The sequence below is a fragment of the Cervus canadensis genome, chromosome 23 (assembly GCF_019320065.1).
Source record: "Cervus canadensis isolate Bull #8, Minnesota chromosome 23, ASM1932006v1, whole genome shotgun sequence".
Taxonomy (NCBI): Eukaryota; Metazoa; Chordata; class Mammalia; order Artiodactyla; family Cervidae; genus Cervus; species Cervus canadensis.
In genome coordinates this window covers 58,038,232-58,065,295 of record NC_057408.1, presented here as the reverse complement: position 1 = coordinate 58,065,295, position 27,064 = coordinate 58,038,232, and the positions used below count along the sequence as shown (strand labels likewise).

General features: G+C 46.1%; 3 non-coding genes across 3 annotated transcripts; 2 read left to right on the top strand and 1 right to left on the bottom strand.

Moving 5' to 3' along the window:
• Positions 1-6,505: 6,505 nt before the first annotated feature.
• LOC122425948 lies at positions 6,506-6,612 on the top strand. Its single transcript, XR_006265090.1, has one exon. It is a non-coding gene; the product is annotated as a U6 spliceosomal RNA (small nuclear RNA).
• Positions 6,613-10,998: 4,386 nt separating this feature from the next.
• TRNAC-ACA lies at positions 10,999-11,070 on the bottom strand. The gene has a single exon. It is a non-coding gene; the product is annotated as a tRNA-Cys (tRNA).
• A 3,188-nt stretch (positions 11,071-14,258) lies between these two features.
• On the top strand, positions 14,259-14,392 carry LOC122425911. Its single transcript, XR_006265062.1, has one exon. It is a non-coding gene; the product is annotated as a small nucleolar RNA SNORA69 (small nucleolar RNA).
• The last annotated feature ends 12,672 nt before the right edge of the window (positions 14,393-27,064 follow it).

Here is a 27,064-nt window from a genome sequence, read left to right as displayed (position 1 = left end):
ACTGCTTAGGAGACAATTAGGAAGCATTTTTATGACCACCCAAATTTGAGAAGAAGGAGCAATGTCTACAAAGGATTTCAGGGAATGTTTCTGGGGTCTATCCTGTGAAAACTCCTGGAAGAAAACTGATAAGAAAGATGTAAAGTATTTTTCAAAGCTTATGCAGTTGGATTTTCATTTCTTTTGAATGAAACTTCTTGTAGACAGGAGTCCAGGAGCCTGACTTGTATAGTGAAGTGGCTTGAGGGTCTACAGATGTTAAATAATTTTAAAGCAACCTGGTGGCTCAGTGGTAAAGAACCCACCTGCAGTGCAGAAGACGCGAGTTCAATCCCTGGGTCAGAAGATCCTCTGGAGAAGGAAAAAAGCAACCCACTCCAATATTCTTGCCTGGATAATTACTTGGACAGAGGAGCCTGGCCGGCTACAGTCCAAAGGGTCACGAAAGTCAGACACAACTTATCGATTAAACAAAAACCATCTGGTAAAGCTTTTCAAACTCAATCAAATCTGGATTCAAGACCTTATTTTTGGGCTTCCCTGGTGGCTCAGTGATAAAGAATCTGCCTGCCAATGCAGAAGACATGGGTTTGATCCCTAATCCAGGAAGATCCCACGTGGTGCCAGAACAACTAAACCTGTGCGACAGAACCCTTGATCTTGTGCTCTAGAGTTCCTTGTTAGCCCAGGAGCTGCAACTACTGAGGCTGTGCGCCTAGAGCCCATGCTCCACAAGAGAAGCCAGCACAAGGAGAAGCGCTTGCACCACAACTAGAGAAAAGCCTGCATAGCAACAAAGACCCAGCACAGCTAAAAATAAGTAAATAAATGAAAAGACCTCAGTGTTGAGACCTGGTTTTCTACCTACATTCTGTCTCCTGTCTCCCATTCCCTGAAGCCGGAAACCTGGACTCAGGTAGACATGGACTTTGTAGACATTGCTCCTTCTTCTCAAATTTCAGTGGTCATAAAAATACCTCCTAATTGTCTCCTAAGCAGTAATTGTCCCACCACCATGCTTCCCATCACCCTCACTGTCTCCCCATCCTTTCTCTTCTGTGTCTAACAATTCACCTGCTTCTGTTGATTCTTCCTTAAGGAACGAACCTCTCTGCACTCCAGTCTGTCCCCACTGCCACTGCCTTAGTTCAGGTTTCATCATCTTCCTGCCTTGTCTCTTGCCCCATCCAATTGTGGGATGTTCTATTTGGGAATCCCAAGTTCAGCATGGTACCTGGTACACGGTAGATGAAAAATAAATGTGACTAAATGGATCTTTGCTGGACATTTAGATTGTTTCAAATTTTCCCATCATACGAAAATGCTGCAATATCCTTTTTGGATTCAACTCCTCCCTCTTTTTTAAGGCATATTTCCATTGGGTAAATACTCAGAATTGGAATTATTGGGTAGAAAGGAATGACTCTTACTCCATTCGATTTTCCCAGAAGCAAGCCCTGGGAGGGAGATTTGAGTGCAAGTATGTTCCACAGTGGGTGATGCCAGGAACCCTGGTGAAGGACACTGGAAGGGAGGCAGGAACAGGAAGCAAGGAAGGAAGCAGTGAAAGGTTTGTTGACAGCCCACCACCACTGTAGGCAACCGGGCCTGGTCCCACTGGATAACTCTGAGAGGAAGTCCAGAACTACTGCTGAGTTATCCAGACTGAAGGGTGAGGAGGTTAGGGTGTTAACTGCCAGCTCCCCATGTGTCATGAGCTGAAGAAGCTTCTAGAGGTTCTCATCGGAGTGCATGTGGCCCTGCTGTGGACTGCATAGGCATCTGCTTCCCCCCACATCTGTATGTTGAGATGGAGGTGGGGCCTTTGGGAGATGACTCATCATGATGGTGAAGCCTCATTAGAAGAAACCCCAGCAGGTTCTGCTGCTCTCTTTCTTCACATGGGGGGGTGGGGGCGGCAAGAAGACAAAAGACACACAACTATGCACCAGGATGCTGGTTCTCATCAGACACTACATCTGCTGGCATTTGATCTTGAACTTCTCAGCCTCTAGAACTGTGAGAAATAAACATTTGGGCTACCCTGTCTATGGGATTTTGGTTCTGGCAGCCCAAATGGATGGTTCCCAAATAGCATCTGAGAGTCCAGGTTCTTTGGGACCTCTCTATCATGCTCCCCGGAGTGCTAAGCGTCTTGCTAGACTCACCTGAAGAGCTGTTCCACGATGATGCTTCTACTTCGCCAGATTCCCCACCATCACCACGTGTTACCTCCTGACCGCTCTCAGTGCCCTTTAGTTGAGAAAACAGGTCACGCTCCAGGAAGAAAGCTTATACAATCAAAAGAATCGTAGGGCTTGGCTCACAAGCACTGAATGGAAGGAGAAGGAAATGGGCAGTTGTAAATCTTAAGGTGTTGAGTAGAGAAGGACAGACCTTTGAGGATAAGGCGAGGAGAATGTATCAATACAGAAATGCACTCTGCTGACATGGGAGTCCTGGCAGGGGCACTTGCATCCCTCTTCGTTCACTGCCAGGAGAACTTCCTGAAGTGCAGACAGAACTATGATCCACAGTGAATGGGGTGAGGTTTGAACTTCCTTGCAAAGCACTGGAAAAGCTCAGGGAGCACGGACTTCAGAATGGAACCCTCTGTGCAAGCGGTGACCCCACTGCCTGGCCTTGCTCCTTTGGAGAACTCAGTGGACATTCCCTTCATAAAGCACAAGGAGTGCGCTGGGGAGCGGGGCATGGCATCTCTGAGAGATGGGCAGGACACATCCTGTGTGGGCCAGAGCTGACCAGAAGAAGGTGCTGGAGATAGGGATGGTGGGGTCCTGGAAGAGCGTGGGTTGGGGGGACGCAGGGGCAGCAGCACTAGAGGAAGTTCCTCCACCTTTGAAGTAATGTGCTGATGACCAATAGATCCAGGTGCTCCACTCTGGGGTGAGAGAGATGGCAGCTGACCAAGTAGGGTCCAAGTGTTGGAAGGCTGAAGTTTGAAATGAGTCATGGCAATGGAAAATCGCAGTCTCTCATTCACCGTCCAAAGCCAAATCAGTTCACAGAAGTGAAAGCTCAGTGACTGAAGGGAAGGTGCCAGTTCCCTTTGATGAAGGATGCTGCAACCCCACTACAGGGTAGGTAACGATGACCCAGGGAAATGGGTAGAGAATCTGGGTTGACCTGAAACAGTATTATGTTCCTGCAGTAAGAGCTGGACTTATGAAGGCAGGTGACAAGTGGAGTTCTGGTCCAAGAACACCCTACAGCGCTGCCAGGTCCTTGGCCTGCCCATGGTTATTTCCCAGCTCCCATGTGCATAGTTGGGATTTTACATAGTAGTTGGCAGAACCCTTATAAGGATTTCCTGATGTGTAGAATAAGAGTCACGGGGAGAAGTCTCTGAAACTGCCCCAACCCATCAAGAAAAAAGTTAGGAGCAATCCTAGGAGGAGTTGTGGAGAGTAGCACCATCAGAAAGGACATCAGGGATAGAGGGTGGTGGTCTTCATAAAAAACCAGCAGGATATTGGCAGGGAAAGGTGGACAAGTGTAAACTTAACTTAGTTAGGAACCCAACCATATGCATCTCACCCAACACAGTGAGGACTGAGCAATGGATGGATTCCAGCGCTTGTTACCTGGCTGTTCACCTGCACATTGGCCAAGAAAGGGATTGGAAGTGAGCTCTTACTGTGCTTCCCAGGCTCTTGCCTCCCCATCACAGTACAGCTCTCTGGGATCCATCTTCACGGCCCCCATACTCGCTTGCTGTCTGAGCTGCTCATCCAAGCGAATCAGAGTACTTCTGATTCTCTCTGTGGGTCCTCCTTCTCTGACTTCAGGATGTAGGAATTACTTGCATATATATTTTTTCTTGGGCCCTAACTGAAATTAAGACTTCTGTATCACTTTTTAAATTTTTATTTACTTATTTATTCATTTATTTGGGGTGTGCTGGGTCTTTGCTGCTGCTCAGGCTTTTCTCTAATTGTGGCTAGCAGAGGCTACTCTCTAGTTGTGGTGCTTGGGCTTCTCATTGCTGTGGTTTCTCTTGTTGTGGAGCATGGGCTCCAGGGCTCTCAGGCTTCAAGAGTTTTGGCTCCCGGGCTCCAGAGCACAAACTTGAGTTGTGGTGCACAGACTTAGTTGCTCTTCGGCATGAGGGATCTCCCCAGACCAGGGATGGAACTGGTGTCCCTTGCATCACAAGGCAGATTCTTTGCCACTGAGCCACAGGGGAAGCCTTGTATCACTTTTTAAATTGGTAATATTTTACTTTTAAAACTTAGGTTGAGTAAAATATGACACAATTATTTATATTTATTCATTACAGGTGATAGGTACAGGGGTATTTGTCTTATTGGTCTGGGGTTTTTTTGTTATCTTTTTTACTGTGGTAAAGTAGACCCAACACGACCCCTCCTCCCTTCATTCCGCTGAGCGGGCATCTCTGTAGTGGAGGGCAGGTAGGACACCTGTCCTTCTGCTGACGCCAGAAGGAACGTTTTGGTCATCAAATTGCCTTATGCTGAGTCTCGTGAAAACAAAGTAAACCCCCTTAATTTAAACTGAGAAATAGAACGGCTGACCTTCAGTTTCATTTTCATAGTTCTGTCAACTTAAAAAAAAAAGAGTATATAATGTGAAAGTTGTGAATTAACTTTTATTTGGGGCAAAATGAAGATTGTTGCCCAGGAGATAGCCCCTCACAGTAGCTCTGAGAAACTGCTCCAAAGAAGCAGGGGGGAAGGTCAGTATAGATGTGATTCTGATGAAGGGGGAATACATGCAATCAAGCACATATTTTTCCAGAAGGTTTTTCTTAGTCTCGTGAAGACTGCTAATCACAAGGAACAGTTGTCACCTTGAAGGATTTTAGTGCTTTTCTAGATATGAGGAGTTACAAGAATTGGACTCATAAAGTCAGCTCTTCAAAAATCTATCTGAGGACCAGTCCTGCAGTTTTTTTCTCCTCTGAGCACAGAGTGCCTCATTTCTGCTCTTCACCCTGAACTCCTTTCAGTGGATGTTGAAGGTCAGCAGCTGCAGCAGCACATGATTTAATCCTTGTTGAGGTAGATGGCAAGTGCCAATTTGTGGTTGAGAGTTCCATTGAAATGTCCCACTACAATTTATTGAACCAGTCCTCTACTATTAGGCATTTAGATTGTTTCCAGCCTTTCACTATTGCAAACTAGCAGTAAAACAATGCGTGTTACCACAGAGATGTGGTCCTAATTCCCTTCCCTCTGTGACTGAAGTCCAGAAACCTGGAAATACAAACTGGCCGTGAAAATCCAGGACCTGTGGCACCCTAGACAAATGGACACAACTTGTCTGAAAACAAATGTATGCACAGCTTGCTTTAGGAATATATCACAAAATTCACAGGGCTGTGTGATGTAAATGGATGTATTGATAAAGATTTGGAATAGTGGCCAGAGAAGAGATGCAGTGCGCACCTGTTCACCATCCATTAGTGCACATGAAGATTCTCTGTGGCCACCCGACTCCCATTTGAGAGAGAGCACCCTCATGGTGGGGGCTTCCCTGATAGCTCAGTTGGTAAAGAATCCACCTGCAATGCAGGAGACCCCAGTTTGATTCCTGGGTCGGGAAGATCCGCTGGAGGAGGATAGGCTACCCACTCCAGTATTCATGGGCTTCCCTTGTGGATTAGCTAGTAAAGAATCTGCCTGCAATGTGGGAGTCCTGGGTTTGATCCCTGGGTTGGGAAGATCCCCTGGAGAAGGGAAAAACTACCCACTCCAGTATTCTGGCCTGGAGAATTCCATGAACTCTATATAGTCCATGGAGTCACAAAGAGTTGGACACAACTGAGTGACTTTCACTAACCCTCGTGGTGACCATGCGCAATGCCAGGGGCCTGTCCATGCTTCCAGGTGGGGTTCGCTCAGGGGGGTCTGCACCCTGGCTTCCGTGGAGCCCCTGCACTCTGCTGATGTTCACCCCCCTACACATTCTGAGCAGGTTCCTCAGGGTGTACAGGAGGATTCAGGTGAAGCTTCATCTTCTAGGGGTGAAGATACTCTTCGGAATCTTACTCCACAAAGCAGGACAACCACCAGCCCTCTTTTCTTGTTCTCTAAGCTATAATCGTGGCCCTCTCAGAATGGGATCTGCTTCACGGTGGACCCCACCTTGGCCTCCCCACCAGCTGGTATGTGTGTGGGGGTGGTGGTGGTGCACGATGTGGAGAAGCTCCTGCTGAAGGACTTGAAACTGATCAGATAAAGCGAGAATCCTCATGGTGAGTGGAGAAGAGAGGCTGGTAATCAGCGGAGGTCACACCAGGGTTGGGGAGCAGAGGCCTCCAGAGGAGCATGGAGCCTGAAGTGGGGCGGAGGCCACCACTTTGGGGGTCAGCCCTCTGCCCTCAGGGCTGTGACCAAAGTAGCATTCATCCCAGATGGGCCACGTGGGGCCACGCATATGGACTGAGGTGATTCGGAGTCATGCAGACCCGTGTTGGCACCGCTGTGGACCCCAGCCCTCCAGCCTCCTTGAGAAGTGCTGTGTGCTTGCTTCGGCAGCACATATACTAAAATTGGAATGATACAGAGAAGATTAGCATGGCCCCCGCGCAAGGATGACACGCAAATTCGTGAAGCGTTCCATATTTTTACAAAAATAAACTCAAAATGGATTAAAGATCTAAATGTAAGACCGAAACTATAAAATTCCTAGAGGAGAACATAGAGAAGTGCTGTGCTAGCAGAGAGGGGCTGTGATCCCCGACCCCCAACCACCCCGCCCCTCATCACCAACCCTCAGACAAAGTCCTGTCCTGGGTCCCTCGCTCCTCCGCAACACTCCCCACCCCAGGGCCAGTAAGTCAGAGTGTGCCCTGAAGGACAGGGCTGGGCTGGGTGGAGGGTGCCTACCCAGGTGGCCCAGCCTCAGTGGGGAGGCAGAAGATGTTGGGAAGGGCAGGATGCAGGGAGCTTTTGGCCCCAGATCCCGGATCCAAAGGCAGAGTCCAGACAACCACCAACAGCAAAAGCTGGTGATGCCTTTTTTTTTTTTTGGTGATGCCTTCTGCAGTGTATTCACTGAGAGTGAGCCATTATTCTTACTGCCACTGTCAGTGGTGAATTTAATACCAGCTGAGCAAACATGGGAAGTCTCACACTCTCCAGTCAGAGGCACTAGATTGACCAGATTGTTGGAAAATGCACAGAAATGGCTTATGATGGAAGGGAGGCGAGTGTGGGGGACACATAATTCTCACCTACTAAAGATAACTTTTCATGTTGATTTTTTTTTTTTTTTTTTGTAATCCTCTTTTAGCCAGGGATCTGTTTCATAAGCTACAGATGACTTACTCTCTTTAGCTAGCCTTTCAGACTAACTTTCGTCAAAGTGTTGTTGCAAGGAAGGGTAATGTTTTCACAGAGCCTGCCAAAACAGATAAGAATGACTTAAAATAAAAAAACAAAAAACCAGGGTTCCCAGAAACAAATAATGACCTTTTTCAAGCAAAGATTCAGAATCCGACTTTGTGAAAAATGCTGTCTCAATGCTTTCTATAATATTCTGGGGATTGTTTTAAAGCAAAAATAATGGTTTAATTAACAAAAATATGTGGTTTAAAAGATTGAGGGTTTATAAATTTTTTAACTGATTTTTAATCTTTTGTGGGCTGGTAAGAACTTTTCCTTATAGTGTGAGAGAGAATGATCATTGTCTCTTTGTTGCATAGATTTCAAACTGGGTGAAAGTTTTTGTCTTTAATCATCCTGCATCCTTCAGAATGTAGCATTAGCTTTGAAATGAGAACTTTACATAAGCAGTTCTGCCTGTCTGATTCTCTTCCAGGGAAGAAAGAAAAGAAGAAAGGGAGGGAGATAGGAAGGAGAAAAAAGGAGGAAGTGGGAGGAAAGAGAGAGAGAAAGGAAGGGAGGAAGGGAGAGAGAAAGAGAGGGAAGATAGAAACTTCTGGGTTCACAGTTAATGGGCTGTCCATCTAATGACGTCCATTTGTGCCTGTGTTTGAAGGTCATTACCGGAGGACGGTCCCTGTCCCAGAGTACTCAGCAGTGCCCCTTGCAAAGCCTGCCTGTTGTATTCCTCTCTTGTCTACTGGACTAGGCTGTTTGGGGGCAGGGGCTGATGAGAATCATTTTGGAAAACTGACTTCTCTCATTCAGACATAGCTTTTCCGGAGCAGAGTATTTTCAGAACACTTACTGGCAGCACAACATAGATGACATCACAAAAGTAATTCCCGCACTGCTGAGCTGCTCAATTCCCCAGTTAAACACTGCTCTGATGTCACCCTCATCCCGGCAGGAGGGCTGCTAATGTCGTATGCACTCAAAAAGCCTTCTCACAACCCCAGGAAGGCTGCTGTGGACTAATATTAATTCCAAATAGCAAGTAATTCTCTTTCCTAGTCAATACTTTCTTTTAAGTATATGGATTTAAACACACTTAAGCTGTTGTGGAGATTTGAAATTTTGAACCAAAGTTTAAAAATTTCAAGTGATTGAGCCTGATCCTTGAACTATACCAGCATCAGAGTCAGGGATATGAAAAGATGAGAGGCTGTGGTTTCTGCATGCTTGCTACATCTTTGTCCCAGGCAGTATGTTGGGAAGAATCAAGACTATTGGCATTATTTGTCATTGATTGTTCAGTTGCCAGTTGTGTCTGACTCTGTGACCCTGGGGACTGCAGCACTCCAGGCTTCCCTGTCCTTCACTCTCTCCCTGAGTTTGCTCAAACTCATATCCATTGAGTCGATGATGCCATTCAACCATCTCATCCTCAGTCATCCCCTTCTCCTCCTGCCTTCAATCTTTCCCAGCATCAGGGTCTTTCCCAACGAGTCAGTTCTTTGCATCAGGTGGCCAAAGTATTGGAGCTTCAGCTTCAGCATCAGTTCTTCCGATGAATACTCAGAGTTGGCATTATACAGAAATACGTGTTCTCTGTTCACAGAAACATGTCTATGAAAGATTTGTAATCCTCTTACGTCCCTGGCCAGAATCTGGACATCTGCAGGATGTTGAAACATTGGTTGTGTGATGACCCACCCACCCCTTGAGCTCTGTTATTCTGAGAACTCATCACTCCACCAAAGCAGAGAAGGATTTCTGCTCCTGCAAAGGAGGGAGCTGAGTGGCCAGGGAAGGCCTCTCGCCCTAGAAGTCTGGCTCCTGTCTGCTCTCTGCCCCCAGGGATGGTGGGGCCGTGAGGGCTATGTGGTCAGCAGGTTGAAGAGGACCAGCCCCGGATCAATTAACCAACCCCAGCAAGTGTTACAGGCACGTCCCTGTGAATCATAAAGCAGAGGCACCCTGGCTGGGATCCCTGGGGAGTGTTTTCAGAGCCACAAACCCCAGACTTGACCACACTGCCTGCCAAGGGAACCAGGCCACCAGCTCAGTAAAGCCAGCCAGATATTCCTTCTCAAAAAATAAGACTTTGTGGCTGGAGACCAAGCCAGTCAGCAGAGGATAACCTGCAGCTCTAAGACCCTGGGGAGATGCAGCCAGACGAGGACAGAAGCTCAGCGCATCAAGGAGAAATGTGGTCTGGAGAGAGAAGCGGGTCCACACAAAGGTCGTGGAAACTGAAGACCTCCTGTCCCCAGAAACAGAGACAGGCAGCCTCTCTGATGGCTTGAAACCCCCACTGTGGCCCAGCTGAGTTCTTTCCAGTCCTTAGTCATCAGGGACTTAGGGCATTTGCATCACCTGGTTACACCCCATTAGAGCAACCAAAAGCTTCCTGAGATGCCACTAAATATTCAGCTAGGTGGTAAAGGCTGCAACTTGTTTCATTTTATGAACTAAACCAAGCATAGCTTAGCAACGGAAAAACGACAACAATAGTCAAAGCTATGGTTTTTCCAGTAGTCCTGTACAGATGTGAGAGTTGGACCATAAAGAAGGCTGAGGGCCAAAGAATTGATGCTTTCGAGCTGTGGGGCTGAAGAAGACTCTTGAGAGTCCCTTGGACAGAAAGGAGATCAAACCAGTCAATCCTAAAGGAAATCAACTCTGAATATTCATTAGAAGGACAGATGCTGAAGCTGATGCTCTAATACTTTGGCCACCTCATATGAAGAACTGACTCATTGGAAAAGACCCTGATGCTAGGAAAGATTGAAGGCAGGAGGAGATGGGGACAACAGAGGATGAGATGGTTGGATGGTATCAGCAATTCAATGGACATGAATCTGAGCAAACTCAGGGAAATAGTGAAGGACAGGGAAGCCCGGTGTGCTGGAGTCCATGGGGTCGTAAGGAGTTGAACAGGACTTAGTGACTGAACAACAAAAACAAGCGTGGCTTATTTATAAATCCCCCATTGTTTCCAATATTTGGCATTATAAGCATCCTTGTGGTCATGTCTCTGAATGCATCCACAGTTTTTTTCTAGAGCTGAATTCCGAGAAATGGAATTGCTAGGCTGTGTGGATATTTTAATGTGTATTGCTTATTGCCTTCAATTAACTTATACTTGGAGGAGCAGAATTTGATAGCCCCTGTTTAAACCTGTCCTCCAAAAACTTAGTTGTCAGTCTTCTTATTTGTTTTGTCCATGACAGTATGTTAGGTTGAAAACAAGACCTTCATTTTAATTTTTCATTTTATTGATTGAACTTTTTATGAGATATTGATGGGCACTTATAATATTTGTGTGTTTGTATGTGAGTGTGCGTGTGTACATGTCTTAAGCTCATGACCTTTGCTTATTTTCCATTGCTGTGGTCAACATTTTCTTATTGATCTGTAGGAGATTTGCAAGTTAACCCATTATCTGTCACATAGCTTAAATATTTTTCTGATTTATTGTTTAATTTCAAAATTTTGTTTATGTTTTCTGACACAGAGTTTTGCAGTATTTTCCCTTATTCTATTTGAAATTAGGAAAATAATAAAGTGAAAGTGAAAGGCTCAGTTGTGTCCGACTCTTTGTGACCTCATGGACTGTAGCCTGCCATGGGATTTTCCAGGCAAGAGAACTGGAGTAGGTTGCCATTTCCTTCTCCAGAGGATCTTCCCAAGCCAGGGATCGAACCTGGGTCTCCCACATTGTAGGCAGATGCTTTACCATCTGAGCCACCAGGGAAGTAATAATATCTGATCATTAAAAAAACCAACAACAAAAATATGTAAAGTAAAAAAAAAAAATTATGTAAAGTAAGAATGTGAAAATCCTCTCCCCCCCACACTGTTTACCCCATCATATCCCAATCCTAATCTGAGGGGTGGGTCTATTTTGAGGCCCCCTTTTAATCTCTGTTGACAGTTAACCCCTTAATGATTCAGATACTGTTTGCACTGCTAACATACAAACTTCTGTCTCCTGGAACTGCCCTCTGAACTCACCTCTGATGCCCAACAGCCTGGTTGACACCTCCACTCAGATAACCTGAAGGCATCTTAAACCTGCTGTGTCTGTGACAGGTAGAATGGTCTGGGCTACCTGGGATATAACTTGAACTTCACGGTCCCCTGGGAAAGTCCTGATGCAGACAGTGCATCAGCAGTAGCTCCAGGAGTCATGTGCCTGCTCTGAGCTCTGTGCTGGGGTGAGGCCTGCTCCCCCTCACGCTGGATTGAGACAGTTGTCAGGGTACCAGCCTCACCCCTTCGAACCACAGTGTCCAGAGGAAGAAGTGACATTGTTTTCTGATGCATTTCTCTCAGGGAAGAATATACTTTTTTCTCGTAAGTCCCCACAGAACTTCTCCCCTAACCCATTCCTAAACCTGCCCTCTCGCGTGGAACGCCCTGCACTGATTGCCTCAGGCCAGGTTTCCCAAATTAGCCATTAACCAGGAGAGATGAACTGACCCTTAACGCCATTCGGCCAGCTCTGGAGGAGAAGGTGAAGCCAGCTTTTCCTGAATCACTTGGAGTAGAGGAAAGTCTGGTAAATATAGATACAAGGAAAAATTTAGGCTGGGTGAAACGGATGCGGACTAGGAAGTCATCAGTGTCCAAGAAGTGTTTTACCTTCCTCCCCCCACTGTGTCTTCCCTTAGTTCTAGCCTTAGCAAACAGCAGGGCCATTGTTGTTGTTGTTCAGTCACTAAATTGTGTCCAACTCTCTTGGACCCCATGGACTGCAGGATGACAGGCTTCCCTGTCCTACACCATCTCCCAGAGTTTGTTCAGACTCGTGTTCATTGAGTCAGTAATGCCATCCAACCATTTCTTCTTATGGCATGCCCATAACCACAGTCATGCAACCCAGAAGTCATACTTGAATCTTCCAGTCACCCACCCCTCTTGATGTATTATTTATGTCCTTAAGCAGTAAATTGACTTTAAAGAAATTAAGAAAACTATATGTATTTTACATTTATCCATTTTTTTTACCTTTTTCTGACACTTTGGATCTTTGTTTAGATCCAGGTTTCCATCTGGTATAATTTCCCTCAGTTTTTGTTTTACTGAAAAGATCATTATTTTACCATCTTTGTTTTTTGAAGGATGTTCTTATAGTGATAGCAAATTCTAAGTTGACTCTCTCTGCCCACCCCCCACCTCAAAAATGTCATTTCATTGCCTTTTGGTTTAAATTATTTCTAATGACAAATCAGCGGTCATTCTTAGTATTTTTTCATGTAATCTTTTTTTTCTCTGCCTCTTTATCTTTCCCTTTCAGCAATTGAACTATGATATGCCAGGGTGTAGTTTTATTTATATTTTTCTGTTTGTGTGTGCTAAGTGCTAAGTTTCTTCAGTCCTGTCCAACTCTTTGTGGTCTTCTCAGAATCTGATATGTAAGGGAGCTGGACTACAGTTTTAGGCATTTTTGACTTACCTCTGGATTCCATTGCATCAAGATTCTAGAATCCACAATCTTAAGTGGATTAAACCAGCCACAAAAAAGAAAATACTATATGACTTCACTGTGAAACATATAGTCAAAATCATAAAGACAGAAAGTATATCAGTGGTGGGGCTTCCCATGTGGCTCAGCTGGTAAAGAATCCAGCTGCAGTGCAGGAGACGTGGGTTAGATCCCTGGGTTGGGAAGATCCCCTGGAGAGGGAAAGGCTACCTACCCACTCCAGTCTTGACCTGGAGAATTCCATGGACTGTACAGTGCATGGGGCCGAAAGGAGTCGGACATGATTGAGCGACTTTCACTATAACAGTGGTTGCCAGAGGCTGAAGCGAGAGGAGATGAAGAATTAATGCTTAATAGATATAGAGTTTCAGATTTACAAGGTAAAAGTCTTATGGGACTGGGTGGCACTGATAGCTGCACAGTCTGTGAATATCACTGAACTACATGCTTAAACACGGTTAAGATGGTGAACTTTGTTATGTGTATTTTAACACAATACAAAAATTAGAATTAAATTTTTTAAAAAAGAATTAGAGGTTCTGTCCGCACCATGTCTTCTCACAAGACTTTCAGGATCAAGCGATTCCTGGCCAAGAAGCAAAAGCAGAATCGTCCCATTCCTCAATGGATTTGAATGAAAACTGGCAATAAAATTAGGTAAGGACACACTCCCCCACTCATGTGTTTTGTTAAATTTAGGATTTCTTTGAGTGCACAGTTGAAAGTTATATGCAGTTTAATTTTAATCTTGTGCCACCATTCTGAAATTCTTTTTTTTTTAATGTGCTTCTGGGTTTCTGAACAGCAGCCAGCCCACAGCTGGGCTTAGGGGCAGACACTCCTCCAATATTTGTAAATTTCCTGGTTGCTTTCTCTCTGAGCCAGAACATAAGGGGGCTGTCTCATTACACATCCCAGTGGGAATATCAGAAAGTGTTTATTTTTTCTGAAGATTGAAAGATTTGCTTTTCCCCACAGAATTGAGCTGATGGTTTTAGGAGAAAGACATTACTAGAATTTCTCCAAAGGACCTCTAGGGTCATCTAGGTTAACGCTAGACAAAGCTGGATCTAAGACTCTCCTGCATGCCTTTCAACCAAAGTATTTTCAAAGCATTTTTAAGCTGACACTGTAGGGTGGGCCTAGCAAGTGAGTCCTTGCCAGGATAAACACTGAAGCTCAGGAGTGCAAGATTGTGAAGCTAGTGTAGAAGTCTGATTGGGTTGTATGGCAAATAGAAGTGGAATTGTCTGTGGGAATCACTCACTGTAGCTTTATAGGCCAATTAATTGCAACCTTTGGTTTATTGTATCCCATCCAGTGATGGTAGGACCTGCCTTTGTAGTTGTGAGAAATGAAAGAAATGTATGTAAAGTTTTGTGTAGCTCAGTAGAGGGTACCTGCAATTATCAGATGCTGGTCTTTTGCTCTGTGGTCTAACTTAAAATGCAGTGAAAGCAGGTTGCAATTACAGTGCTTTCTTTTGTGGAAGTACTGACATTATCCTGCTGAAAGAAAATCTGTGTTGATCGTTTTTTGATTTTGCCATTTATGGGGGTAAAATCATGACAGATTGACATAAACAGTTGATGGAAAAAAGAAAAAAAAAAAAAAGAATTAGAGTGTACCAGTCACATAAGTTATTTGACTTTATACAGACACACAGGAAAGGTTGATCTTACTGAATTCAGGCAGGTTGTTCTGTGTGGATAGAAAGCCTGAGTGTAGAGGCTTTCCTTGCGACTCAGTAATAAAGAATCTGCCTGACAACTCAGGGGACAGGGGTTCAATTCCTGATCCAGGAAAATCCCACATGCCGAGGAGAAACTAAACTTGCGTGCCACAACTACTGAGCCTGTGCTCTAGAATCCAGGAACCACAACTGCTGAAGCCAGAGCAACCTAGACCCTGTGCTCTGCAACAAGAGAAGCCACTGTAATGAGAAGCCTGAGCACCCCAACTAGAGAGTAGTCCCTGCTAGCCACAACTACAGAAAAGCCCACACAGCAACAAAAACACAGCATATTCATAAATAAGTAAAATTATATGTATAAGAAAGCCTGAGTGCAGCCAATGGTATTTCCAATCCACCTCTGTTGAGAAACTTGGTAGCCTTCAGCTCAGTATATGCTGCTAAAGTTTGTAAATTTATATAAAGAAATTTAACTCTTTGGTTTAGGAAATTCATACCACACACACTACTACTGTAGAGAAAGGGGCAGTGATCTATGATAATATAAAATGTTACAGTAAAGAATCATTATTTTATAAATTTAATGGCTTTTAGTAAAAGCTTCTGAAATCACTTAGACTCCTCCATAATGAAAGAGGTGATGTGTCCCTTGGGCCCGTTTGTGATCTTTGTGCCAAACTAAATGTTAACAAGAATCATAAAGAAAAGTTCTGCTGCCAAACCACCAACTGTGCTCTGAAAACCCAAAACAGCAAAGAAGTGAAAAAATTAAACAGAAACAAACAAGCTTACAAATTTGTGAAGCCAGAATAAACAAGGAAAGTGTGTTTACTAATATCCAGAAACATTTCAAAATATAACAATCTGTATCTACATACATTAAACCAAAGTGGAGCTTTCCAATTCCACTTGATCACCATGAAAATTATCTTAGTCTTCCCCATTTTCTTATCTGTGAACTCTCCATTGAGAACTCTGGTTCCCACCAAATATCTTCCATTTACTAAACTGTTCAATTACATGGTAGTAGTTTCACAACTGTTGACCCACATCCCTTAAGACCAGCTTTGAGGTGGGGTAGGCTGTCTGTGGGGTCGCACAGAGTCGGACACGACTGAGGCAACTTAGCCGAAGCAGCAGCAGCAGGCGTCTATAGAGTCGGATACAACTGAAGCGACTTAGCAGCAGCAGCAGCAGCAGAACAACTAGAGAACAAAGAGAAGGTTGGGGAGGAGCCAGAGGGGCCAACAGCTCAATGGGACTGGGGCATAAGGGCCCAGGGAAAGGTTTCTGGTGACAGAGTTCCAGGCTTACAAGAACAAAGGGTCTCCAGCACCTGCGCACAGATGCATGTCTTCACTTGTTAAGAGAGAAATACAGAGTCAAACGGTAAGGCCACTGTTTCTACTACATGGGAAAAATGGAAACACTCGACGATCCCCCAGTACTTCCACAGGGTGTAGGAATGCTGCTGGTGAGACTGACTCAAGCATGTTGCAAAAAGTCCCCAAATTCCACCAGAGCTCACAGTGCACTGCTCTGACACAGCACATCTGCTGCTTCACAAGGATGTTCATTAGTGCACTGTGTTCAGAGCAGCACAGTGGACCCAACTGTCCATCAGTGGAAGACTGGTCCCAATGCCTGGCATGTACAAACACTCACTAATGCCTATGGAATGAATGAATGTGTATGCACTTGTATAAAATGAAGCATCTATAGCAGTTTACATATATATGCGTATGCACATACATATACATATACCTATAGAGAGGGTCAATATATAATGTCGAGTGAAAAAAACAAATTACAGAATATCTTATTTATAATAGAATCTGATTTTTGAAAAAATGTATATGTGCAATAAATTTCTGGAAGGGTACATAAAAAAAAAACGGTAAAAAAACACAAAAAACAAAAAACCTGTAATTCTGGCTATTTCTGGGGAGCAGAAATGGATGACAGAGGAGAAAGTGCTAAAGCAATATTTAGCTTTTCATTTGCTTTTTGAATTTTAAAATCATAAGTGTTTATTACTTTTGTACAATAAAAGAGTAAACAATCTCATTTTCACATCACTTCTTTTGTATTTATATAGTTTTTTGTCTGTGGTGCTATTTAGACTAAACTGTTTATATAAAGGTTAAACAAAACTAAAGGACAAACATGTCTGGTATTCAATTTTATGCAGTATTTGTGTGATACAAGTGTCCTCAGGAATCCCAACCCTTCACTAAACTCTGCCCCTCACTTAAATGCTTTGCATGCATGTATTTTAGGGAACTTGATCGACACACCAAATGAAGCTAGATGGGAGGGAGGCTGAGGATTCATGGTAGCCAAGCTTGGAAGCCAAGTGATGGGAGGGAAGTCAGGCCCTAATGAACACCGAGACTTTGGGGGGGTCCCCCAGGGTAGCCTTGTTGGCAGTCCTTGGTTTGAGCCTTGTTTTATCTACTTTTTTTTTTTTTTTAAGGTTTTTAATTCATTTATTTTCCCACCCCACACAACATGTGGGATCTTAGTTCACTAACCAGGGGTCAAACCCATACCCTCTGCATTGGAAGAGCAGAATCCCAATCACTGGACCCCCAGGGAAGTTCCTATTTTATTTACCTTTGAAAGAAAGGGTGACCCACTGAGACTTAGGTTGCAACTTAAAGACCACAGGCTGTGAACCAGGTTTCTGGGAACATGGAGAAGTGAGTGGCCATCATTCTGTCCTTGTAGCTGGGAGCTTCACAAAGGACAGGATGCTCAGGCTGGACAGCGAAGTGAGCAGGAAAGTTTGCTGGGAGGAGGAGGGGTGGTAGAGGAGCACCTTGGGAACAGAACAAAGTGCAGGGGGACACTGACAGCACTCAGTGTCTTCCACTGACTGTCCTCCTGGTAGCCTTGCAGTTAGCTGGTGACCGGTTCTACCTGTTGAGGAAACATTCATCAGTAACCAACCTAAGAAAGAAATGGAAATTTTTATGCTTCTTGCTATGTAACATGACAAGGGTGTCTTGTGTGCACCAAAGCGTTCCTATGGCCTCAGCTTTGCTTCAGTTTCTGTTGCTCCCAAGGCTCCACTGGTCCTTCCTCTTCTCCAGGTTGGATCCTCTAGATCCTGTAGTTTCCGTGGGTGCCAATATCTCTCCAATAAGTGTTGCCTGTGTTTGAGATGGCACCCAAGAAACCTGATGTATACTAAATTTGGTAAAAAAAAAAAAATTTCCTTATATAGCAAACAGTACAGTATTTCAATTCCAGCATAACTATAAAAGGTAGAACTTTTAAATTAGTTTGGTCGTTTGCTGATATACCAAATCTCACTTCAGTTCATAAGTTCTTTGGAAATACAATGAGATCCCATCACTTGACGTCGATGTCACATGCAGCATGGGAATTTGGAACAAAGCCTTCTGGGAGATCATGAGTTTCCCATGTGAACAAATGTGCATGGTGGCAACAGGTGAGGTGTGAAAGGCTGGGTGCAGTGCATGGGTCAGCCGAGTTGGACCACAGAGAAACTGCACAAACACAGGAGTGGAGGCAAGCAGCTGGAGCTTTGGGGCTCAGGGCGTCTCAGGGAGGAGGGAGACCCCAGAATGTTCTTAGTGGAGAACAGGTATAGCAGGAACACAAATTGCTACAAAACCCTGTCATCTAAGTAATCCCCTATTGAATCTTTGAAGAACCTGCTGAGAGGGGAATATTGCCTCATTTTCAAGATGGGAAAACAAGCCTCAATCAACGGAATGTATCTGTTTTTGCTTGGAAGACTCAGAAGGCAAGGCTGGGACAAGGTCAAGGGCTCTGTCTTTCAGAAGTGTAGCTGAGGAGAGCAGGGTTCAAGGCCAGGAACCAAACTGGAAGGAAGTAGAGTACAATGTAAAATTTTAGCATGAAAGAATACAGGAAGCTGAGTTTCATTCTCTTTACTATTTAAACAAACACATTGCATCTGCCAATGTACTAATCATTCCTTCCAGGTGGATAAAGCTATGATCTAGCTACAGTGAGGAATGGAATACCTTGGCAGTCAGTGCTCGGTGTCTCCCAGAGGTGGAAACATTGTTTCTAGGTGAGAGTTCCTGATTTCACATCTCACCTAAAAAATCTCCCATCTCACTGCTGTCTTCCACCTGCAGTATAAATAGGGCTCCCACAATAAAAAAACAGTGTGGAAAAAAAAAACAACAAAACAGTGTGGCTGCAATAGGAGAAACAGAATCAATATGGTGATAGATTAATAGCAAACATTTATGTAGACTGAGGTTTGTTTTTGAATTGAATTTTATTGCCATTGCAGGTTATTCAATTTTTACTGAGTTATTATTAGCAAGTTTCATCAGCTATTACCAGGCAGTGCAGCCGCTGACCAGCGGGAATAGATGCAGAAGCACCAGGACGCCATCCTCAGTGTCTCCAGAGAAAAATGACCATCTGCTAATGCCAGGCAAAGGCCTGTGCTCTACAAGGACTTTATAAATAACAATGTCAGCATATCCATTCATCACATATAGTGGCTAATAATGCTACTTTCTAAGAATCAGAATTTACTCAGATAGAAAGCTGTCATTTATCCTTGTTGAAGTTCTCATTTAATATCATAAAAATCAATAATTGAATTTGAATTTACTTGCTCTTCTTACAATCATCTAAATAATTATTAAATGAAACCAAACGATAAGCTTTTTCTCTGTAAGTGGAAGTTCACATTCAATTTAAGACATTTTGCAGAGCAGCATCACTTTCTGAAAACAATAATTGCCTGGCAAATTATTCTCTGATGGCCCAATGCTATTCTTGTCACATCAGGAGTGTTTGACGCAGGAGAGCCTCAGGGGACGGAAGAAGCAATGTCCTCATTGCTCTAAAGTCGGGCGGAAAGGAAAGAGCCCCAGACACCTTACTCTCTCCCAAGCTGAGAGGTCCAGTGAGCTTGGTTCCTGGCACTCTGTCTGCCCCTCTGCTCTGAACACACCTGTGGCACAGACAACGACATGAGAGGCAGGTGGCAGCAGGAGGGCCCAGGTACAGGTGAAGGAGGAAACAGGCTCCATCTTGAAAGCAGGACTCCATCTTGGGCCGGACTGTGGACTTTGAGTTATATGCCCAGTATCTATGGAAACGACATACCAACTGGAAAACCAGGCCCCTGGAAGGAAGAGCCCCAGGGCTCTCCATAGCCTAAAAGAATACCCTAATTATCTGTGTAGCCAAATAGACTCATACATTCTATTATGCTTTTTGGGGTATGACCACAGGCCTATTGATAATGTCCACTGTTAACTATCTAGGCTTAAGGCATTTGAATCATGGGTTAGCTTTGATTGTATCTTTCTTTTTCCTTTGTTCAGACTAGTTTCAGGGAACCTTATACACTTAGGGTATTTAAGGTTTTCACAAAAACTGGTCGGGGTCCTTGGCTAAGAGGAGACTCTGCCTTGGGCCCATTGGTATAATAAACTGCACTCCACTATCTGCATTGTCCTTCTGAGTGAGTTTGTTTCCCGGAATGCGTGGCTACAACACAGGTACAGCTCTGTCAGCAAAGCCTGTGCTCAACTCCACCCTCCCTGGTCCCTCTTGGGAGCTGCTTGTGCTTTGGCATCACCAGGCCCAGAGGAGGAGGCATCAGAAATGCGGAAGGGCCTGGAGAGACAGCCATCAGCCTGCTGAATGGTGGGGGGTTGCCGGGGCGGGGCGGGGAGCTTGTCAGCTAAGTTCTTCCCGGCTTGAGCCCCGCCCTCCTCTCAGCCCTCCAGCTACCTGGCCCCAGGATGTCTCCAGGGAGGAGTAGCGGGGACACTCCATGCATCGAGATCTCAGGAAAGAGATGTGGGAGCTGTGTTCTGATCTGAACCAAACCAGGGCAGGACAGTGGTAGAGCCAGGTCTGAGCTCCTGACCCACAGTGAGGCCTGACGAACCCAACGTCGGGGTTTGGAGCAGAAAAGGTTCATTACAGGGCCAATAGGAAGAATGGGCAGCTCATGCCCAACAGGCCTGAACTCCCTGGTACTTGTCGGGGAAGATTTTTTGGTTTTTAATTATTTATTTATCTATTTTCAGTTGTACTGGGTTTTCATTGCCACATGCAGGCTTCTCATTTTGGTGACTTCTCTTGTTGTGGAGCACATTATTTTCAAGGATTTTCTTCTGTATCTAAAGTGTTACAACCATCCGCTCCCCTCACACCAGGCTTTCCTGCAGGGCAAATATTGGTGACCTGGAAATTTTGCCTAAGACAGAAGATTCTGTGTAAATATGAGAAAACCTGATTTGAAGTCCTGACACTATCTGGAGAGATCATAATCCATGCATAGAGTGCCAGTCAGCACCAAGGGCGCTGCATTTGGTTCCTTTAATTATTGCACACTCTTATAAGTACTATTACTAACTCCATCAGAGGGGTGAGAAGAGGAGGCACAGAGCTATTAATTGACTGGCAAAGTGATTATTAATCGATGAGGAAGCCAGCAGACCTGGTGGCTGTAATGCCCAGGCAACCTTCATGAGCAAACCCACACTGAAGCCAGAGCCAGGGCACCTGCATGCCAGAGAAAGGAGCGACAGGACAACCACAGGTCGACCCCAAATGGAGCCCTCGTGAAGCTGCAGCCAAGCAAATACTGCCCTCGGGTTGCTCCTGAGCCTTCTCTACAAGAACCTCCCCTTGTCCCGCTGTGGCACACTCCTAACCACGTTCCAAATGACATGCACTCAGATCAACTCCTGAGATGTGTACTGTGCCTCATTGTATCATTTAACAGGATTCACTGAAGTTCACAAGGCAGGCCAGGGTTGAAGCTACATCAGTATCAAGCTGTCTGACTACAAACCTGCCTGGTGGACCCAGATCTCATCCTCAAGAAATGAAGGGAACAAGCACCAGGTGAGTGGTGTCAACCTTGGCATCACCAGGGCACTGCCTAGGGAGCTTTGAGAGAAAGAATGTCTCATATCACTGGGAAAAAATATCCACAGTTCATTTATCTGACAAAAGCCTTGCATCCGGAATATTTAAGGGTGTCTCACAAATGAACAACAAAAGGACACGGACACTTTGTTGTCATGTGGACTATTTCTCTATTTACAAAAAAAAAAAAAGTGTCGCCGCCATGGCCTGGGTGCTGATACTGCCAGAAAGTGTGGCTCCGTTAACCTGGGGTGTGATCTGGGCAAGAAGAGCTTCAAAAGTTCCCCATGTGACTCCAGTGTAAAAGCGAAGGTGCGGGCGTCTGTGCCAGGCCAGGGGCCAGTCCTAGGAGGGGCAGGGAGGGCCGTGTAATTTCCTTTGAGGAACCCAGCGCTCACTGTGTGTGTTTCCTAAAGCTACAGAGCAAATGACCACCAGTGTCATAACTTAAAACAACCCAAACTTATTCCCTTACAGCTCCGGAGACCAGTAGTTCAAAACAAGTCTTAAGGGGCTAAAATCAAGGTGTCGAGAAGTCTTGTTCATCCTGGAGGGTCCAGAAGAGCCTCTGCTCCTCACTTCCTCCAGCTTCTGGAGGTGCCCATGTTCCTGGGCTCACAGCTACTTCGCACCAACTTCTGCCTCTCATCAGGTCACCTTTGCCCTTGATGCTGACCCTCCTGAGTCTCCCATAGAACTGTCTGACCTCCTGAACAGTCCAGGGTGCTCGCCCATCCCAGGGCGCTTAACTTAATCACACCCGAGCAGTTTCTTCACTGTGGAAGATAACAGGTCCTGGGGATTAGGACATGGACAGACCTGAGGGGCCTTGAATCCACTGCTCAAGTGCAGTTTTTCAGATGACAGAGGGAGAACTGACTCCTCTCCTGGAACCTTGGAACACAAAGGGCTCGGGAAGTTTCCACGGCTGTCTCCAGCTACTCGGCAGTGACCCGCAAAAGATTCCCCTCTCCCTAGACGCCACAGCATCGCACGTCAGCGCCCCAGATAACTGCTCTGGGCAGTTACAGAAAACTCCATTTTTTCCCTCAGATCCCAGGACAACAAGCCCCATGACAACATGAGACCTAGAGGACAGTCAGGCGCCACCTCTCCCTCAGTCTGAGAACTGAGTAGAAAAAAAAAAGAACTGAGTGGAGATCCCCACCGTCCCACCACTCTCTTCCCTTCTCACACCCAACCTCTCCCTCCCTCTCTGTTTAATTGCCTGAATTCCTGATAAGGAGCATCAGGAGTGTCCTGCCCTCATGTTCCTGTTGAGGACTCCAATGCCACCGGGTTCCAACCATACCAACTCCATCCTCTGGCTCCACGCCTCCACCTCCTGCCCAGCCAGACCTCACCAACCTCCTCCCACCCAGACCTCCCAGACCCAGGTGTTTGGTTTGATCCTCAACAAATGACAAACATCCTGAGGGTCAAGTGGCTCTGCTGGGAGGGAGCTGGGCCTCTGGAGCCCCGCCAAGCACACCAGTTAGGAAACTCCCAGACTGGGCCTCTCTGCAGTCCTTAACACCAGTAAAAGTCCATTATTTTGTAATTTTACTCTTACCAGGCACTTTTTTTAAGAAAAAAAAATTTATTTATTTATGACTGTGCTGGGTCTTCATTGCTCACAGGCTTTACTCTAGTTGCAGCAAGCAGGGGCTACTCTCTAGTGGCAGTGTGCAGGCTTCTCAGTGCAATGACTTCTCTCGTTACAGAGCACGGGCTCTGGGGCATGTGGGCCTCAGTAGTTGTGGCCCGTGGGCTCTAGAGTATAGGCTCAATAGTTGTGGCGTATAGGCATTTGAGATCTTCCCAGATCAGGGATCGAACCTGTGTCTCCTGCATCGGCAGGCAGAGTCTTTGGCACTGAGCCACCAGGGAAGCCTCACCCTGCGCTTTTAACATGTAATTCAAGTGAGAGTGGGAAAAACAGATCCGAGGCTGTGCTTTCCTTAGGCCCAGTAGCCACAGCCACCCTAGTCCTGAAACAGAGCCTTCCTGGCAGTTCAGTTCACAGCTGTCCTCTGAACCTGTGCAGGAGAGAGGCCGAACCCTTCATCCTAGTGCCAGCTCTTGCTTCTACACCAGGAGGGAGGCTCAAATGGCAAGGTGAATCCTAACTGGTGTTCCAGAGGCAGCCTCCCCTCTCACTAGGCCTCAGCTGGGCCCCTGTGGATAGTGCCCTCCTTGCCAGCTTCCTCTGCCCTTCCCAGCATGGCTTCTTCTTCTGCCCAAACCCAAAGGAAGACTTGCCCTGGGCTCTCTGCACCTGGATCAGATGCGCAGAGGAGCAGAGGGCACCTGTCTGCAGGACTGCTTTCTCCCTAAGGTGCTGCGGGGACATGGAGGGAGAAGGCTGCCTCTCCAATGCTCAGGAAGGGGTCACAGACGCCTTGCCCAGCCAGCCCCTCTCTTCCCAGGCGGTCACCTGTCAGTCTGGAGGTACCCCCTCTTTCTCTCTCGGGAGGGGCCCTCTCGCCCCCACACTCTTCCTCTTGGATCTTCCATGGATCTCACTCTTCTGTGTGTCTTGCATACAAGGCACTGTCTTCTCTTTTTTCTGCTTAATCGTTTCAAGAACATCTGTCCAACGAGCAGCCTTTCTTCAGAGAAAAGGCAGTGTGCCCACACCTTTAGAAGGTAGAGAAAAAGGGAACTCCTGCTCATCATCAGATATTCGGGGTGCCCCAACTCAGAGATCCTTCTGAACTAGGACTCCTTGTGTGGTGTTGTCCCCAGCAGTGTCTGGGCTCTGGGAGTGATGCAGGAAGTTGCAGGTGCTCTGACTGCTGCGATTGTTGTGGCTAATAACAGGTTCCTGCCAGCCCAAGCCCCACCGAACCCAAGAGCCTGCACTCCCCTTCCCAGTCGGGTCCCCTCCCAAGGTCTGGATTCAGGGCAGCTGCAGGCTCAGTCTTGGAGTTCTGAGCTCAAGTGTACTGAGCCAACAAGCACTGAATTTAGAAACGTGAAGATTTCATTTCCAATTTGATGATATGCTGTCTGCTCTGTTAGAAATCATGGAAATTTTCAGATGTTGCCTTGCCCACAGCTAGGAATCTGCACAGTTGCTGCGCATTTCAAAGTTCTGCGTGAGATGTTTTAGTGCCACCTACAGGTCGCTGTCTCTGGAGGCACTGTGGACAGGTGATGTACCCCACAGCCCACCCAGTGGAGTGGGGGACCATGCACGGGTGAAGCTCAGCAAATGGAATTTAGAGCTCAACTAGCTAAAAGGAAAAAGTACATATTGTACAATTTATGAAAGTACAAAAACAGGTGAAACTAAGTGTATCAGGGTGTTGCAGAGAAACAGAACCCGTAGTCTATTCTTTAAATCCCTTAAAATAAATCCCTTTCATGTAAAATAATAATATAGAGTAATTTATATAGAATAAGTCCCTATGTAAATGCACAGAGAATGCCAATATATATTTATATATGGTTTAAAGAGGTCTATTTTGAGGAATCAGCTCATGTGACTGTGGGTGCTGGCAAGCTGAGGTCTATAGGACCAGCTGTCCGGCTGAAGGCTCGGGCAGGATTTCTGTGCTACAGTCTTGAGGCAGACTTCCCTCTTCTGTGGGAAACCTCGGTCTTTGCTCTTGAGGCTTTAAATGGAATGGATGAGACCAATCCAATGCTCTGCATATGCCTAGCATGATACAACTGTCCTATGCACAGTTCTCCCTTAGATCCAATCAGTACAGTGTCATGAACAGGTGAGTGTGATAGCTCATAGAAGAGAACAGCAATTGAGACCCCTGTGGACTAAATTATGGCACAGGACTGAAGAGTGACACACGCCTGAGATAGGTCAGTGACGGTGTGGTGTTGACCTTTCCAGATGAAAGCCAACTGCTCCTGGGGGTCTTTACTAACAGGGGAGGGAGAGAACGGCATCTGTCAGATCAGCATCCGCAAACCAGGTGCCAGGGGATGTGTACGTTCTCAAGAATTGGACCCACATCAGACACCAGTGAAACATCCGAGAGCTCTCCCTGCACACAGAGAAAGGCCATGTGAGGACACAGCAAGAAGGTGGATATCTGCCAGTCAGGAAGAGCATGCTCACCTTGAAACGAAGTCTGCTGGCACCTCGATCCGGGACTTCCAGACTCCAGGCCTGTGAGAGAACACGTATCTGTTGTTTAAGCCACCCAGTCTGTGGTATCTTACTGTGGTCCACAAGCAGACCAGGACAATGGTGAAAGTGCATTGCTGGCCAAGCCTGCTAAAAGCAAACTGTTTCTGGTGGAAATCTTAATTAGCAAGTATTGAGGGAAATGCATCTGTCAGACCCAACAGCTGTGAACCAGCTCCCATGGGATGTGTTAATCAGCTTGAGCAATGAAATGACATCTGTAATAACAAGGGCAGTTGTAGTGAATGCCTGCGTAAGTATACAATAACCCACCATTATTCTCCAAGACCCACCTGCCTTCTGCACAGGCCAGAGGTAAGTAGCACTGGGATGTGGTGGGTGCCACCAGACCTGCATCCTTCAAGCCGTTGTTGGTAGCACTAGGCTCTGCAGTATTGTTTCCGGCTCCCTACTCTCCTCCGCAGGGGCAGCTCCGGTGGCATCCAAAGACTTTTCCCAGCATATAGCCCTCCTTCCACAGGTCAGGGAACCAGCTCGAGGATTCTGCCTGTTGCTGAGTATGCCTACCCCAATCACATTCCAGAACCAGGGAAATAACCACAGAATGGCTTTGAGGACCCACTGTGGGACACACCTGAGCCAGAAATCCTCTGGTCAGCTGACCTCCTCTGACTGGTAGATCACAGTGATGTTTTGGGTCTCCTGAAATCAGGGTCAGTTTGGAGCTGCGTGTTCAGAATTCTTGAAAAGTCTAATTATTTCCTTTTCCCCAAAGCATAATCACCTGGTAAAAGGCCCCAGGTCCCCCGAGGGAAGGCTGGAAGATTCAGTGTGTATTTTTGGCAGCACAGTAGGGTCTTTCCTCAAGGTGATCTGGCCTCCTCTTTATTCAAGGATTTTTGGGTCTGTAAACTGGGTCAAGTGTGACGTTGATTGTAAGGCTGTCACTCTGCTTTTATGACTTTTGTGAGTCCTTTCTCTGGCAATGAGTGTCTTTGACCTTAGAGCAGTTACAGCAGTTCTTAGTCATCGTACCTGCAACTCACGGATTTGGGGGTTTGCCCTCGACCTACCGGGCTACAGTCCACACTGTCACACGTGTGTCCTCTTAAAGTACCAATAAAATCTTACCATTTTTAGTGGGAGGGGAAAGGCAAGTGAAGACGTTTCCAACAAGGCCAGGCCATTTCTGCAGATCCTGGGGGGAACGGGGACTGCCGGGGTCACGCCCCCGCCACACCGCACAGCCCTGGACACACGCTGCGTACGCACCGCCGCTCTCTGCGCCCACTCCCGGGCCCGGCCCGTCTCCCGGGGTCACACGCCCCAACGCGATGAGACTGACTCGGGGCCGAGGCTTGAAGACTATAGTCTTAACCTTCACATTCCCCTAATCTCCACACTTCGACAGAGAGCTCTTTAAGTCCCTTTAGGGCACAGACGGCTTCCCTTATGGCTCAGCTGGTAAAGAATCCGCCCACAATGCGGGGAGACCTGGGTTCGATCCCTGGATTGGGAAGATCCCCTGAAAAAGAGAAAGGATA